Here is a 15,511-nt window from a genome sequence, read left to right as displayed (position 1 = left end):
CACTGTTCGTCCTCGCCACAGAATCGCGGGCACCGCACCCTCTTTGGCCCATGAGCGGACCCTGCCCCTGACCAGGCTGCAGGGAGCTTTGGGAAGAGGACACCTGGTGCATCCAGCCTCCCCGCAGCACGGGCTGCCCCGCCAGGCACTCCAGGGAGGATGACCCCAGGCGGCTTGCTGGGTGAACGGTCACTGCTTATCCTAATGCTGAAGACGCGGCCTTCGCGGGGATGAGAGGAGAACAGCCGTCTGGGTTTGGAGCTGCCCCTCGGCCCGTGTGGACAAGCCACCTGGTCCCCTGGGGGCTTCGGCTTTCCCACCCATGAACAAGGACAGCGATCAAACCACACTGGTGTGAAAACCATGTGTTCACGCACAAAGCCCTAAGGTGGAAGCAACCCAGCCGTCTTTAATGGCCGGTTGGATGGGCCAGTGGCAGTGTTTGCATACCGTGGGATACCCAGCAGGTAACGGGAGGGAGATTCCAAAACCTGCTATAAGTTGGAACTTGAGGACGATGAAAGTGATAAGCTCAACCCAGAAGGACAGATGCCTGGGGTCCACTGGGCGTGGCATCTAGAGTCAAAGTCATGGGGACAGAAAACAGGAGGGCAGGGCAGGCGGCTACCAGGGGCCGGGGGCAGGGGCAGTAAGGAGTCTCTTGGGGACAGAGTTTCAGTAGCAAGACAAAGAGGGTCTGGGGAGGGGGAAGGGCCATCCTGGCACAGCCGTGGGACCGTCCTTCACACAGCTGGACTGTGTACGTACGGGTGGTCAAGGCGGCAAACTTGATAGTGCACACACTTTACCCACGCTCGTTCTGTCCAGGTCAGTGAGGAGGAAGGAGGCCACCCTGCCCTGAGGACCCAAACTCATCAAGTCTCCTCTCAGTCCTGGCGGCTCACTGGACAGTGTCCAGTAGGTAGGGGGAGGTGGGGTTCAAGTGACCACCCCTCAAGGCCCACCTCACAAGTCACAGAGTCTTTGTGGTAGGACCTGAGTGAAGCTACTTCTGGAAGATTCTACCGTGGGCAGGGGCTGAGCATCTCTGTGCTGGAATGGTGCTTGGCTCAGACCAGCAGCTCTGGTCACCAGACCCAGCCCTCATCCATCCTGCCAACAGCAGCAAGCACGCTGGCATCGGGGAGCATAGCCTGTGCTTCGTACGGCACGGGTCCCTGACCTCAGAGAGGCCCCCCTGGATTCAGGCTGAGCAGTGCCCACGAAATTCTTCATGATTTTTTTTTTTTTTTTAATCATGAAACCACACTTTTTTCTTTCACATTGAGCTTTGCCAATTGTGTGTCTGGTTGTGCCTACAAAAGCCAGAACCTGTTCTAGGACCAGAGGAGAGAAATGGGGTGCTCTTGTGGAGGCCCAGTCTGCAGAATGCCCAGGACCCCGGCAAAGTCACCATGCTGGGCACTTCTGGTCTACCACCCGCCGCCCATCTTCACCAGGAGCCAGGCACTGAGCCGCCGGGGAAGAGGGAGGGGAGCCCCGACAGTGGGACTTACCCAGGGCCGAGGATTCCATGCAAGGCTATGAACACGCCTGTGACTAACACAATAGAGAAACGCAAAGAGGAAAAATGACACAATACATAGGTGACCGTTGGGCTCTGGAACAGAGCAAAAGTGTACAGAGAGCTGCATCTGGAAGCCGACCCAGGAGCTGACCAGCACTCAGGGAACACCCCAGTGAGAGGCAGTGAGCCCTCCAGGCCCTGCAGCATCCAGTCTAAAGAGGACGTGGCCAGAAGCAGCAAGTTGCAATAGCTCCCCTTTGCTGGAGGCCTTCTTGGGTCCAGACATTGGGCTATGTGTCATGTCTATGTATCCGTCTTTAGGTGTGTGTGTGTGTGTGTGTATATATATATATATATATATATATATATATATATATATATATATATATATATATGGAGAGAGAGAGAGATACACACCTGCAAATAGTTCCCCATGTGGCTATTAATGGCTATTAATTGATCCATTTTACTGATGAGTACACAGAAGATTGATCCTAAGGATCTTTCCCAAGGCTACATGGTCAGTCTGAAGGAGATGGAGTGTGAATTCGGGATTCTGGTTTTGAAATCCGTCACTTCATTGTTCACCGTAAAATCCTCTCAGGTGGAGCCGTGAGCGATTTCATAAGGCAGCGTGTGTGCGGTTCAGAGGAGCCTCTCCTGAGCCCTGCAGGAGGTGAGTGAGCCCTCAGACAGATCGAGATCATTCCCCACTCTGCAAACCAGCGTGCCAGGCACTCACTCCCTTAGGAGGAAATGGAGAGGTGGCGGGGAGTATGAACAAGTAGAAAGCTCTAGGAAGGGAACACTGGCAGGCCCAAGCCAGCTTGTTGACAATCAGGTGGCCGGCTTCTTAGGCACCTTTTTGAAACAACGTAGACAGCTGGCCCAGCAGTGGGTATGGGGCCATGCTAGACAATGCTGATTTCCCAGGAATGGACTCCCCAGTAATGAGCTCTCTGTGTGGAGCTGCCCGTTCAGCTTTGGCACCGGTGGCTGCTGACTGCGTGTTGGCCCCAAGCCCACAGACGGCTTTGTGTACCTGCGTCCCTGGTTTTCCCCGGTGAAACACCACTTGCCTTTGCCGCCAGCTCCTTCCTCTTTCTTGGTGGAAATGTACCGCTGACCTATGCTGGTGCGTGGGAAGTCACGCGGTCAGCACCACTGCGGGCCGAGAAAAGCACCCGTCCCATGGTGACTTCAACTGACCCACCTTTCGCCACTTTGTTTAAAGTCCACGGACGGAGGAAGCAGGAAGAATCGTGAGTCCCCTGAGCAGATGACTCACTGCAGACTGAAACGACAGGCCAGTTCTGAGCACTTAGGGTGACAGGCCACCTAGCAAGGGCTGGCATTCTTTCTCTTTTTCATTCATCGATTCATTCATTCAAGGACTGGCCATTCCCCAGTGCTCCAGGGACGGGTGCCATCGTAGGCTTGGGGACAGTCACAGCAAAGCCCAAAGCAAAACCAAAGCCTCTCTCTTCTGAGGGAGTCACTGTAGGGGGAGCCAGAGAAGATACAGGTGAGGGGGAGTGGGATAGGAGAGCAGGGAGAGGCTACCCCGGGGAAAGGAGGCTTTGGAGGAGCAGAGGGAAGGAACTCGGGGGCCACCGAGGGGAGTGGCCCTCCAGGCAGTGGAAGTGACAAGGGCCTGGGGAGTATTAGGGCCAGCTTCAGCCGGGGAGGCAGAATCAGAGCGGGGGGGGGGGGGGGGGGGCAGGTAAGGCAAGGTGGCCACCAGAAGCCCTTGGTGACACTAGCAAGAGGGCAGCCACCTCCCTGCACAGAGGACACACGGGAGGGACTGGCTGCTCTCCAGGAGCACTCCAAGGCTGACCGGGAGCAGGCAGGACAATGTGGTCACACCTGCAGGTTCGGATGACAGAGCAGGGACTCGGTGGAGGTGCACACTGAGGCCGGCTCACTGCGTTGATGGCGTGTTGTTGAGTGAGCCCTGCAATTGCCCCCACATCACCCCATGGACACACGTTCCCCAACCCTGAGCCTCCTGCGGTGAAGTCTCCCTGGGACAGCCCGTGGGTGCCGGTCCCATCTGTGTTTGTGGTCTGTGCTGGCAGGCACTGGGGTTGTGGCAATGTCATTCCCGGCAGCCTGGGATTAGCTTCTTATCTCTGTTTACCATCAGGGAAGGACTTTGGGTGGAGGATTCAGAACCTGGATGTAGGTGTGGGCGTACCACGTGGGTGATCTGGGCCAAAACCCCTGCTTAGAGAGGTGGAGAGAACCCACCTGTCACCCGAGCCTTGTTTACTCTAAGGACTATCTGTTTTTCAGATCAGGATCAGGACTGAGAAAACAATGAGCGTCCAGGTCTCTGGGCTTCTTGGTCTGGGCTTCTCGGAATGAAAACAGAAATCTAAACAATTCAAGAGAAAAGGTTTCCTTCCTCACTCTCCAACTTCAGGGCAGGTCAAGCTGTGGGCTGACCATCTGAGAAGAAATTTAAGCCCAACACTCCAGTGCAGAACATTCCAAAGCAAAGGGCCCAGCGGGTGCCACGTGGGCTAACCTGGCTGATGACCAGCCTGGGCTGGGCCCCGATGCTCTGGAACCATCTCCCTGGACAGGCAATTCCGGGCCACGTTTCGGCAGAGGCTGCTCCTTCTGCAGTGTCCACTTCGGATGCCTCACACTGAATGATGCAGGAGAAGACCTGCTGGAGAGACCCCGGGAGGGGTGGGTCAAAGGGTGGCCCCCAAAAGACACGTCTACACCTCATCCCTGGAACTCTGCAAATGGGACTGTGAGAATAAATCAGAGATGTGTTGAAGTTTGAGGTCTCAGGATGACAGGATCCTGGATCACCCAAATGGGCCCTAAATCCAGAGGTAAGTATCTGAGAGGAGAAGACGCAGACGCAGAGGAGAAAACCAGGTGACGATGGCCACAGAGACTGGAGTGATGGAACCACAAATGCCCGGAACCACCAGAAGCTAGAAGAGATGAAGAAGGACCCTCCCCCAGATCCTTCAGAGGGAGCACGGCCCTGCAGATGCCTTGATTTCAAATGTCCAGCCTCTACAACCGTGAGACAAGGAATTTCTGTTGTTTGAAGTCATCCAGTTTGTGGTACTTTGTCGCGGTAGCCCTGGGGGATTGTTCTGTTTGTGCTGGTATAACAAAATGCCTGAGATTGGGTAGATTATAAAGAACAAAAAGTCTGGAGGCAGCACAGTCCATGGTCAAGGTACCGGCAGTCTTGATTGTTGCTAAGGGCTGCCCTCTGCTTCCAAGATGGTGCCTTGTCATCATGTCCTCTGGAGAGAGGAACACTGGGCCCTCGAATGGCAGGTAGAAGGGCAAGGAGACTGAAGAGTGAGTGAACTCTCTTTATAAGGGTCTTAATCCCATTCATGAGGGAGGAGCCCTTGTGACTAAATCACCTCTTTACGATCTCACCTCTTAATGCCTTCACTTTGGCCATAAAATTTTAACACCTGCAATTTAGAGGGGACGTATTCAAACCATTGCACCCAGGAAACAGACACAGCCTCCCAATGGGAACGAAGCCCTTCCGCCATCTTGATTTCGGATTTCTGAGATGTGAGCACACTGTGCCTAGACTTCCACCTGCAGAGCTATGAGACAATAAATGGGTGTGGTTTGAAGCCACCCGACGTATGGCAATTTGTTACAGCAGCAGTAAGATCCCAGGACAGTGGGATGTCATGTGGATGACCACTGGGGGCACGTGGCCTAAGCAGAAGGTCAGGGAGGGTCTGGAATGAATGACAGCAAATGGCCTTGGTTTTCTTTTACAGTCACAATCCTGGGGAGGGGAAGCCATCAGGGGTTCTGAAGAGCCCAGGACAGAAAACCCAAAGCTTGGGGCCAGATGGTGGCCTCGAGGGAGGCAGCTGCTCCCTGGGAGGCCTAGCGAAGGATTCTGGCCCAGCCACTGCAGCCAGAGGTCACAGACAGGAGGTGATGGCCTGGGGAGCCCCGTGACTTAGGTTTCTATGTCGCCCAACAGCTATGGGGAAATAAACCCGCTTGGACAAGGGCTCTTCACGGTGGGGAGCTGCTTCCTGGAGAGGGTCCAGCAGAGGGTGAGGCAGGGTGCAGTGCTGGCCTTCACAGCGGCGACCACAGATTCCCCCAAACAGCACATGACTCCCGTCTCTCTTCAAAGGATGCTCCAAACTGTCCCAACGTCTGTTCCAAACGTGTCGTTCAGACTCCAAAAGCTCTCGAAAGGAAATTGGAGAGCTGCATGTTTTATGTGCCAACAATCACACGAGACTCACTGCGTTTGCATAAGGCCTAACTGGGCTGGGAGAAGCTCCACCCAGAGCCCTGGCGCATAGGCCACGGAGGGACACCCAACACTGAAACCAGCGAGGGGAGATGGATGTGGCAGTCACCAAGGGGTCCCACACCCAGACACAAAGTCTTCCTTCTCAGCTGAAGAGCCCATCATCTAAGAAAAAAAATCCACTGAAAGCAAAATACAAGTATCAAGTATGTCCATGTTGAACAGGAATCTTGAAAATTCGCAGGGAAGGCCTACCCTCTATCTGAAATGTACCCCTGCACGTCCCACCCACATTCCAAACGCTTTCTTCTAACTGCTAAGTATGTATGAATGACACCTTTTCTGAAAACTCGGGGACCAGTTCATTGATTATGAGTTCTTCGTTACATATTTCTAGCCACACACAACTAGGCTTCCCTGGTTCTATCGTCTGAATATGTCCCCAGAAAATTAATCCTCAACTTCATGTTAATGATATTGGAGATGGGGTCTTTACAGTGAAAGGAGGCCTTGAAGGTGGGACCCCGTGATGGCATTAGTGGCTTTAAAGAGGACGGGGAGCCCTGAGCCGGCATGCTTGTTCTGTCTCCGCCGTGTTATGAGGCTGCAAGAAGTCCTCCCCAGGTGCCCACGCCGTGTGTGGTCTTGGACTTCCAGCTCCCAGAAATGTGAAAAATAAATTTCTTTTTCTTATAAACTATCTAGTTTCACGTATTCAGTTAGAGCAGCAGAAAATGGGCTAAGACATCTGGTGGGCTAAGGCACTTACCAACTCTTACCAATGTCCTCCTTTTACTGGAGCAAGTTTCCTAGAGACAGGTCCTGTCACGGCTGCTTGTGACAGCAAGAACTTCTTCCATTATCGTCATCCTCCCTCTTCTCACGCCACGTCTAGCTCTGTCTCCAGGCAGGGAGTGCAGGTCAGAGTTCACCAAACATGCAACACTGGGGACACAAAGGTCTCATGTTTAGCACAACTCAGAGCTTCTGGAATAAGGGACAGCAACAGACCCTGCAAGTGACAGAAACCGTAGCTAGTCCATGGTGGAAAGGAGCAGAGTCTAACTGGGGCTTCTTTCTATGGTCACATACAATGTCTAGAGAGAAAATCACAGTCGATCCAGCAACAGGGCCTGACTAGTGTGGTTCTCCGACTCTGTGGGATCTACAGAGGGATTCCAGGCAGAGGCCACACCCCGCCCACCACCCCTTCTCTGCCCTGCCACTCAGCCCTGTGACTGGCACACAGAAGAGACATTGGGTCTCTGGAAAAACTCTGGATTTGGGTGTTTCCTGCTGGGATCTAGTTACATTATTTCCCTTTCCCCATCTGTATTAGTTCCCTGCAAACTTAGGGGCTCAGAACAAATTTATCTTATACTTGTGGGGGTCACAAGGTCAAAACCATCCCCCAGGCTCTGGCAGAGGTGGCTTCTTCCGGAGGCTGCAGGGGGAATCTTTTCTGCCTTTCCAGCTCCAGAGGCCTCACATTCCCTGGCTCAGGGCCCCTCCTCTCACCAAAGCCGACCAGAGCTCTCCAGGCTCCCTGGTCACACGGCCTCTTCTGACTCAGACCCTCCTGTCTCCCGCCTGTGACTACTCCAGGCCCATCCAGGTACCTCCCCCGTGCCCCCCCACCCCGTGCAGCTCCTCCCCCGTGCCCGGCCCCTGCTCCAAGCCTAGACCCCCCTCCTTCTCACTCACCTCTCCTGCTCCTCATGTGGCGCTCCTGGCCTCCGCCGCCCACGGCCTCTGTGCTCAACTGTTCCCTGACAGCTGGCCCTTCTGGCCTGGGGTAGGGAGAGAGGGGACTCTGTGCACCTGCCTTCCAGCCCCCTTCAGACACTGCAGAGGCCGGTGTCCTGGGCTGGATGGTGCCCGCCTCACCCACCCCAGGTTCATACGTTCAAACCCTACCCCCAGGTTCCTGCAAAGGCAAGTTATTGGGTAGTGGTCATTGCAGGTGTAATTAGTTGAGATGAGGTCATCAGGGTGGCCCTGATCCAACAGGCCTCGCATCCTAACAGAGGGGGGATTGCAGACGCACAACTGTAAGGTGGGGGGAGAAGCCCAGGTGAAGGTAAGGCAGACATCAGGGTGATGTGCCTATCAGCCAGGAACCCCAAGGTGCCAGCGACCCCATGGGAACTGGAGAGAGGCCTGCATAACCCCTCCAGAGCCACGGAAAGACCCAGCCCCGCTGACGCCGGGACCAGGACTCCAGCCTCCAGCGCTGAGACGGTTCATCTCCGCTGTCCAAGGCCCTGTCTGTGGTGCGTGGTCACCACCACCCGGCAAAGGGCATGCTGTGAAGGTGACCGCCATGCTTTCCCGACCGCTGCAGCTGGGACTCAGGGTGAGTGGGTCCCAGGGACTTGGTGCCCTCGCACGAGATGTGGGGGCAGGGCTGACGGTGGGGACAGGCGGCTGTCTAGCTGCAACTCGGGCATCACCACTGGGCTTCCCAGCCTCGGTAGCCCCACTCCCGTAGCAGTGCCCTGGCTGCGCTTTGCTGGTCCCAAGGCAGCTACTGTGGGGGCAGTGAGCGAGCTCAGCTTGTGGGTGTCCAGTGTTCCAGGGGCCGCAGCAGGCCTCTCTGAACCCCATGTCCAGCCTCCAGTGCCTTCCTGGGCAGGCAGCTCCCATGACAGCTGCAGGTCCCCGCTGTCCTGAGCGTGTAGCCGTGGGAGCACGACTCCTGGCAGGCCCTGTGCTGCGGCCCTTTGAAGGATTCTGAAAGCTCCAGATTCCAGGTGTGAAATCCTACTCTGCGCCACCTGCCAGAGGGCTGCATTGGGCCCCTGAGCTGGAACCCAGGCCAGGTGAGACGCAATCCCCTCTCCTCAGACGCCATCCACTCTCCGGCACCCACTGCTGTCTCTGCGGATCCTTGGTTCACCTTTTGTCTGTGCCTCACCTGGACTTGACCTTCACAGAAACATGGATCTTGTCATCGTAGTATCCCGCCCCTCACGTCCTCAGCTGGCATCAGGGCGTGGCCTGCAAGTTTGGGATATTTATGGAAGAAGAAAGGGAGAGAGGGAATTTCTAAGTTTGGTTGCTCTGTTAAGAAGCTCCCAGAAGTGTTCTCAGGACACTTGGAGTACGTGGACGTGAGGTCAACGGAAGTTGCACGTTGGATGAACGCTGCTGCCCCTTGAGTCGCTAGCTTTCCCCTTTGCTTTTAGAAATCATGTTTCACGCTTCAAATGAGAAACCCAGAGCTCCCAGACAGTGAGGTAGTTCACATCTTGGGGTGGGGGGAGGTACTTTCAGAACCCGAGGGGCGAGGTGGGAACCCCACCTCTGTTCCTGAGGCCAGGGGGACACCCACAGGAAGTTTACATGCCCGTCTCCTGGAGCCAGCCCTGTTCACCTGGCAGATTAAAGGGCTTCCTTCAGAATAGCATGTTGGGCTTTCTTGGGGATGCTCCGGCCCACCTGCTTTTGTTAAGGAAGTTTGACTGGAACAGGGTCACGTCCGTCTTTCGACATGTTGTCTCAGCACTCTGCAGAGTTCAGGGCCTGGGACAGGGACTGCACAGCCCATCTGGCCCCTTAAGAAAATATTCGTCAGCTCCTGCTCCAAACCAGCCCCAAACGGCCTCGGCCCGGCCTGTGGTCATGCTCTGGCCTTGGTGTGTGGGGTGGAGGTCAGCTGTTCTCACTGAGCCCTGTCCCCTTCCTTCCTGGGTGTGTGGGGGCCTGTGATTTCCAGCCCCACACAAAAATTCTCCTTCCTTTCTCCCACTCCTATCCCAGGGCACCCAACAAAATTCCAGAGTGTGGAGCAGGGGCACCAAGTGGTGCCAGAGAGCAGAGTCCCAGCCCTGCTGACCTGCAGTGAGATTGTGAGAAGCAAGAAATAAACTTCTGCAGGGTGTTTTGTTACAGCAGCTTAAGTGCAGCCAGTCCTGACTAGTGCTGGGGTCTCTTGCATTTCTCAGAGGTAAAAGGGCCCACTGGCCCCCATCTCAGCTGGGCATTTTCAACCTAACCACAGGGAGAAAAAAAAATCCTCGAGAGAGAAGATCTATATGCCTTTTCTCCTGCAAAGGTGGTGATTCCTTAGTACCTCCAAAGACACTGAAAATGTACCAAGATTCGGGCCCCTGCTGCAGGCCCCAAGCTTGTGAGAGCACATGTATGGAGTACCTATTGCTGCTGGTGACAATGACAAGAACATCCGTGGCAGTGACAGCCCTTCAGTGAGGGTGGCCACCCTGGCAACTGCTCTCTGAGTGTTATTTCATCTGCACGACACCCAGGAGGTAGGGGTTACTCTGATCCCATTTTATGAATGAGGGGTGGGAGGCTGAAGAGGCCGGCCGTAGCTCTCAAGTGACAGGACTTGTGAGGAGGGTGGAGGGAGGTCAGACTCCTCGGGAGTCGGGACTTGATTCCGTGTGAGCTTTCTAAGGAGCCGGGCTGAGACCAAGCCAGACTCTCAGTGGTCCATGGAGGCCGTCTCCTGCTATCCAGGCAGGGGGGCCCGGGCCATGTTTCCCCTGCCCCATTTGCTTCAGCAACCAAAACCCCCTCTTAAAATGATAAAAACTTCATTATAATAATCTAGACTTGATTGTCTCCATGTTATAAAAGTGTGGATAAAAGCATTGCTGCTTTTGTAAATCTGAAAACAGCCTCCAAGTAGGAATTTGTCAATTTGATATGGGAGTTTAATCTCTCTCCTACCAGATGACACCCACAGGTCTCTGCAGAGCCTTCCTCTGAGCCCTTCTGCAGCCCTGCCTAGCTGAGAGCCACCTCACTCAGGGCCCAGGTGGGGCAGGCTGAGGGCGTCTTCCTGGTACCAAGAGGCCCGGCAACTCCCTATTCCTGGGCAGAATAAGCACCTCTCTGACATTTGACTTCATGAGCACATTCCCCACGGCACACCACGGCTTTCCTCATTTCAGGGCTTTGTGTGGGTGGTGGGGACATTTCATGACATCCAATAGTCAGACTGTCCCCTGATCTGATCAGGCCCTCTATGGGAGACACCCTCTGGGGAGAAGAGACACAGGGTCCTAAGACTCCATTCCTGTGAGTCATGACGGCAGCGTCACCCGCCCTGAGAACAGGTGCTGGTCTTTGTCCCATCCCACAGTGTCTCAGCTCCGACACGATCCTGCCGTCCACCCTGTGTGGTTGTCAGAACCCGAGTCCTGGAGAGATGGCGGTGCCCTTGGTTTCCAGGCCCGACGTCATGAAGCACACGCAGGAGTTCCAGGCACACAGCCCGGGATGTCCAGAGGCACCGAGGTGCCCACTGAGACCTGTGGGTCCTCCAAGGGTTGCAGGGCAGCCAGAGGCCCCAGCTCAGCGGTTCTCAGGGGTGATTTGTGTGGCCACACCTGGACCCTAGCCAGGACGAGGAAGAGCGAGGGAGGCACAAGAAAACTGGGCTCCACTCGCAGGGCTGGGAATGCAGGCGCCTCGTTCACAGCCCCGTCCCTGCTCTGGCCAGGACACGTCTCAGCTGTCACAATTGGGGGAAGGAGGAGAGGCTGTTGACCTCCAGATGGGTCCACCAATCATCCCACCCTGCACAGGGCAGCCACAGACAAAGAGCGCCCCGGCACCAAGTGTCCACAGTGCCAAGCCGACAGCCCTGCTCTGGATAAGGTGTCTAGTAAGAGGTGGCGGCACAGTGGATTCTGGGCCCTGACCTCTTTAGAGAACCAACTGCAGTTTCCACCTCTCTAAGTATCCAGCAAAGTGCCCGAGTCTGGTGAAGCTAGCCCTCAGGCTGAGCAGGCAGGAGAGGGTGGGTCGCGGAAGCCAGCTATAGCGAGGACAGCGTGCCAGGCCAGGGAGATGGGCTCAGCCCTAGAGCTGCCCTGTTGGTTTACAGAGAACACGGTTCCCAGGGCCATCACAAGGAGCCCGTCATTCAGGGAGAGAAGTGGAGCTGAGCCAGGCGCAGTGGTGCACGCCTGTAATCCCAGCAGCTCAGGAGGCTGAGGCAGCAGGATCATAAGTTCAAGGCCAGCCTCTGCAACTTAGTGAGGCCCTAGGCAACTCAGCAAGACCCTGTGTCTAAATAAAATATATAAAAGGGCTGGAGATGTGGCTCAGTGGCTAAGCACCCCTGGGTTCAGTTCTCAATGCCAAAAAAAAAAAAAAGAAAGAAAAAGAAATGAGCTGAGCTAGAGATTTCAACACCCCGCTGTCTGCCAGAGTAGCAAGCCATGTATTATTTTATTTCAGTAAACACCCCATGACAGGCTGGGCCACATGACACATGACAGGCCTCCTGGCTGATGGGGTTTAGGAGTCGGTGAGCCATGGGAGGTCACACAGGCACAGTGACAGTCCTGAGCAGCACAGGCCCTTCTTCAGGACCAGGGCCCATCATGGCAGCTTCAAAACTAAGGAAGAACAATGGCACCTGCCTGTCAGCCCTGAACTGTCACCTCTGAGAGACCAGGTGACGCGCTGGTGTGGACTTGCTCTGGGCACCACACAGGGCAGACTGACGGGTCCAGCCTTGACCTTGACTCACACGGAGGGGTCAGCTTGATGAAGCCTCCGCACGACGGCCAGCAGGCAGAAACCGTGCACTCAGGGACGCCCTCCCAGGAGAGCTGTTGGAATGACCGCAGTCCCCGGGGTCAACCCGGCATGATGATCCCAGTGGTAAGGACGCTGGGCGGTTCTGAAGACGGGGGTCTGGGGCAGGCAGGCCTGGTGACCACTCCCACCACAGACTGCACAGAGGCCACCTCAGCTTCACCCAAAATCACTCCTGCAGGGACCCCGCCCAGCGACTGCCCGTCCATCTTGGACCAACACCACCCATGTAACCCGCCGCCGAGGTATTGTTCGCCTTTAGAAACGTCCCTTCTCCTCGGTGCCCTTAAGGCCTGCAGAGGGAACTAGGGCACGTGTGTTCCATTACAGGGCCACCAGGAACGAACTCAGTCTTTTGGGAGAACCTCTCTCGTTCCTTGCCTCGTTGAGGCTGGTTAAGGCCATGGTGGAAGGGGGCACTGAGGAGTCGTTCTCTCTTTTGGTTTTGTTTTTAACTGTGTTTGTTCTTTGGGTTATACACGACAGTAGAGCGTATTTGGCATATTAAACATACATGGAGTACAACCTATTCTGGTTAGGGTCCCGTTCTCGGGGGTGAACATGATGTGGAGTTACACGGGTCCTGTGTTCCTGTGTGAGCACAGGACAGTGATGTCCCATCCATTCTACTGTCCTCCCTGTTCCTGTCTCCCCTCCCTTCCCTTCATTCCCCTTGGTCTAATCCCATAAACGTCTGTTCGTCCCTCCCCCACCGCCACTCCACTTTGTGAGTTAGCATCCACATATCAGAGAGAACATTCAGCCTTTGGTTTTGGGGGGCTGACTTATTTTACTTAACATGATAGACTCCAGATCCATCCATTTATCAGCAAATGCTATAATTTCTTTCTTTCTTTTTAATGGCTGGTTAATATTCCATTGTGTATATGTACCACATTTTCTTTATCCATTCATCTGTTGAAGGGCACTAGATTGGTTCCATACTTTATCTATTGTGCCTTGAGCTGCTATAAACATTGATGACGCTGTGTCACTATAGTACACTGATTTTAAGTCCTTTGGGTATAAACCGAGGAGTGGGACAACCTGGGTCAAATGGTGGTTCCGTTCATGTTTTCTAAGGAGTGAGGAGTTTGTTTTCTTTGAACAAGAGGCATGTTGATTTCAGAACCATTTTTCTCTTAAATCATGCATCAAAATATCCTTCCACGCTCTCCTTTGGATGATCATCCAAATGAGTAATGGGATCGGGGCTTTGATAGCTAGTTTTTTTGTTATTTATTCTCCAAATTTCTAATTCATTCCTCTCAACAGTTTGGCCACAGTCTCTTCCTGAGCCCTGTAAAACAGGGTCTGGATCAGTTCAAACACGTTTTTAAACAGAAACTCAGAAAGAGTGGTAAATCTCAAAGATCTGCCTCCCACAAAGGCAGGCCAGCAGCCTGGGCTGGGTGACCATTGGGGCCATCCTTGTTACCCAAGGGGCTGCTGGGGGGCACCCAGAGAGAAACCAGTGGCTTAGAAGAGCCCAGGCCCGGTCAGACCCAGGCAGTGTGTGTGGACTAAAGGAGGAGAGGTCCAGCTGGCGGCAGCAGGAAGGCGGCCTCCCCAGCAAACTGTGCCAGGAACAGGTGCCCGCACACCCCACCGCCCAGGCCCGGCCTGCACTTCACGGCCTAAACTGCCACCTATTCTGTCTCCAGAACCTGGCTCAAGCTCTTTCCTCTAATGAAGCTCTACCTGACGCCCAGCTGGAATTCCTGAGGCCCCTGTTCCATCTCTCTGTTGGACGATGCATCACATTCCAGTCCATAGCCTCGTCCACTGAAGAGTCTCTCATGAGACCTAACATGTTGGGTGACAGGGCAGGGGACTGGTCATCTTTCCATCCTTAAAAATATACGCTTAACAAACGTCGATATCTGTGACTTTGGATTCCCATCATGCACCCAGTCTATGTTACATGAGTTTCCAAAATGGATTATCTGACACTACTAGAAAATCTCTTAGGGAAGTGACCGATTCTGTTTAGCAAAATGTCTTGATGTGGCTGCTTCCGGAGGAAATTAAGATCCTGAGAACAGGAATCGGAGTAAGAGAAGTAATTAAGTGATGGCTCTGAGAGTTGTCTCAGAATCTGGGAAGGGGGAAGACGAGGGTGGCCAGGAAGGCCCAGGAGAGAAGAACTGGAACCCATGGAAAGGGCCTGGAGGCTGGGCAGAGCAAAAGCCACGGAGTCTCCCTTAGGCCCCCAAAGAGCTCTTCCTAAAGCACTGAGCGTAGTGCCTCGCTGCCCAGGCCGTTGGCCACATCTACACACAGACACCGTCCTTTGTGTGAGTGGATTCGTGGCAGAAGGTCTGGAACCCCATTCTTGTTAGACCCAGGGACAGAGACCACACAGGCCGGTGACCAGGTGGCACCAACCCAGCCAAAGCAGGAATTCAGAGGAGTGGACTCCCCTGACCTCCAGGATGGCTTGGATGCCTCTGCTGACCTTCACAGCACAGAGACTGACACAGGAACAAACCAAGGGACCGAGACGTCCTGCAGACCCGCGGTTCTAGGAGAACCCCGTGGTGTGGGCCCGTCTGCAGCACTGAAGTCCAGACCAGCCGCAGGACATGGCGTTGAAGAAATGCCAGCGGGGGCAAAGCCACCCAGGGGAAGTGTTCGTTTATTGTGACTCATAGTCACAGTGACTACACCTGCCCCCGTGTCCCCGTGGGGAGAACGAGGAGGGATTGGCAGCTACCACCTGACGACCAAGAGCTAGGGAGTCATGCAGACAGGGGACAGAGATACTCACAAATGGGCTGCCCGCCAGCCTCCTGGTACAGTTCTGGTCAAAAACCCAAGGTGACCTGTCCTCTCTGAGGGCAGAGCCTGGGCTCAGCACTAACCCAGGAGTGGAACTAACCAGCCTGGTCATCACCTGAGTGCCAGCTCGGCCTGGCCCTGCTCTCCAAGGTTGAATGACCTGGTAACTAACAAAGTCCCCCTCCACCACCCACCACCACCCTCTTTTCCTTGTTTCTGTCCTGGATCTAAGACTCTGGAAAGTCTGCACCTTCTTCTTCTCTGTAAATCTTTGAGCCCAAGCCCCTCCGTCAATCCTATGACCCAGTGTGGACGAGAAACCCAAGGTGGCCCCAGACACATAATAC

The 15,511-nt window shown here is 54.6% G+C and overlaps 1 long non-coding RNA gene across 1 annotated transcript; it reads right to left on the bottom strand.

Moving 5' to 3' along the window:
• Positions 1–5,574: 5,574 nt before the first annotated feature.
• On the bottom strand, positions 5,575–7,892 carry LOC143642191 (uncharacterized). Its single transcript, XR_013155601.1, has 3 exons — positions 7,512–7,892; positions 6,577–6,752; positions 5,575–5,739 (listed from the first exon to the last, which is right to left on the bottom strand). It is a non-coding gene; the product is annotated as an uncharacterized LOC143642191 (long non-coding RNA).
• Positions 7,893–15,511: the final 7,619 nt, after the last annotated feature.

The sequence above is a fragment of the Callospermophilus lateralis genome, chromosome 10 (genome assembly GCF_048772815.1).
Source record: "Callospermophilus lateralis isolate mCalLat2 chromosome 10, mCalLat2.hap1, whole genome shotgun sequence".
NCBI lineage: Eukaryota > Metazoa > Chordata > Mammalia > Rodentia > Sciuridae > Callospermophilus > Callospermophilus lateralis.
This window is presented reverse-complemented; position numbering and strand designations above follow the sequence as displayed.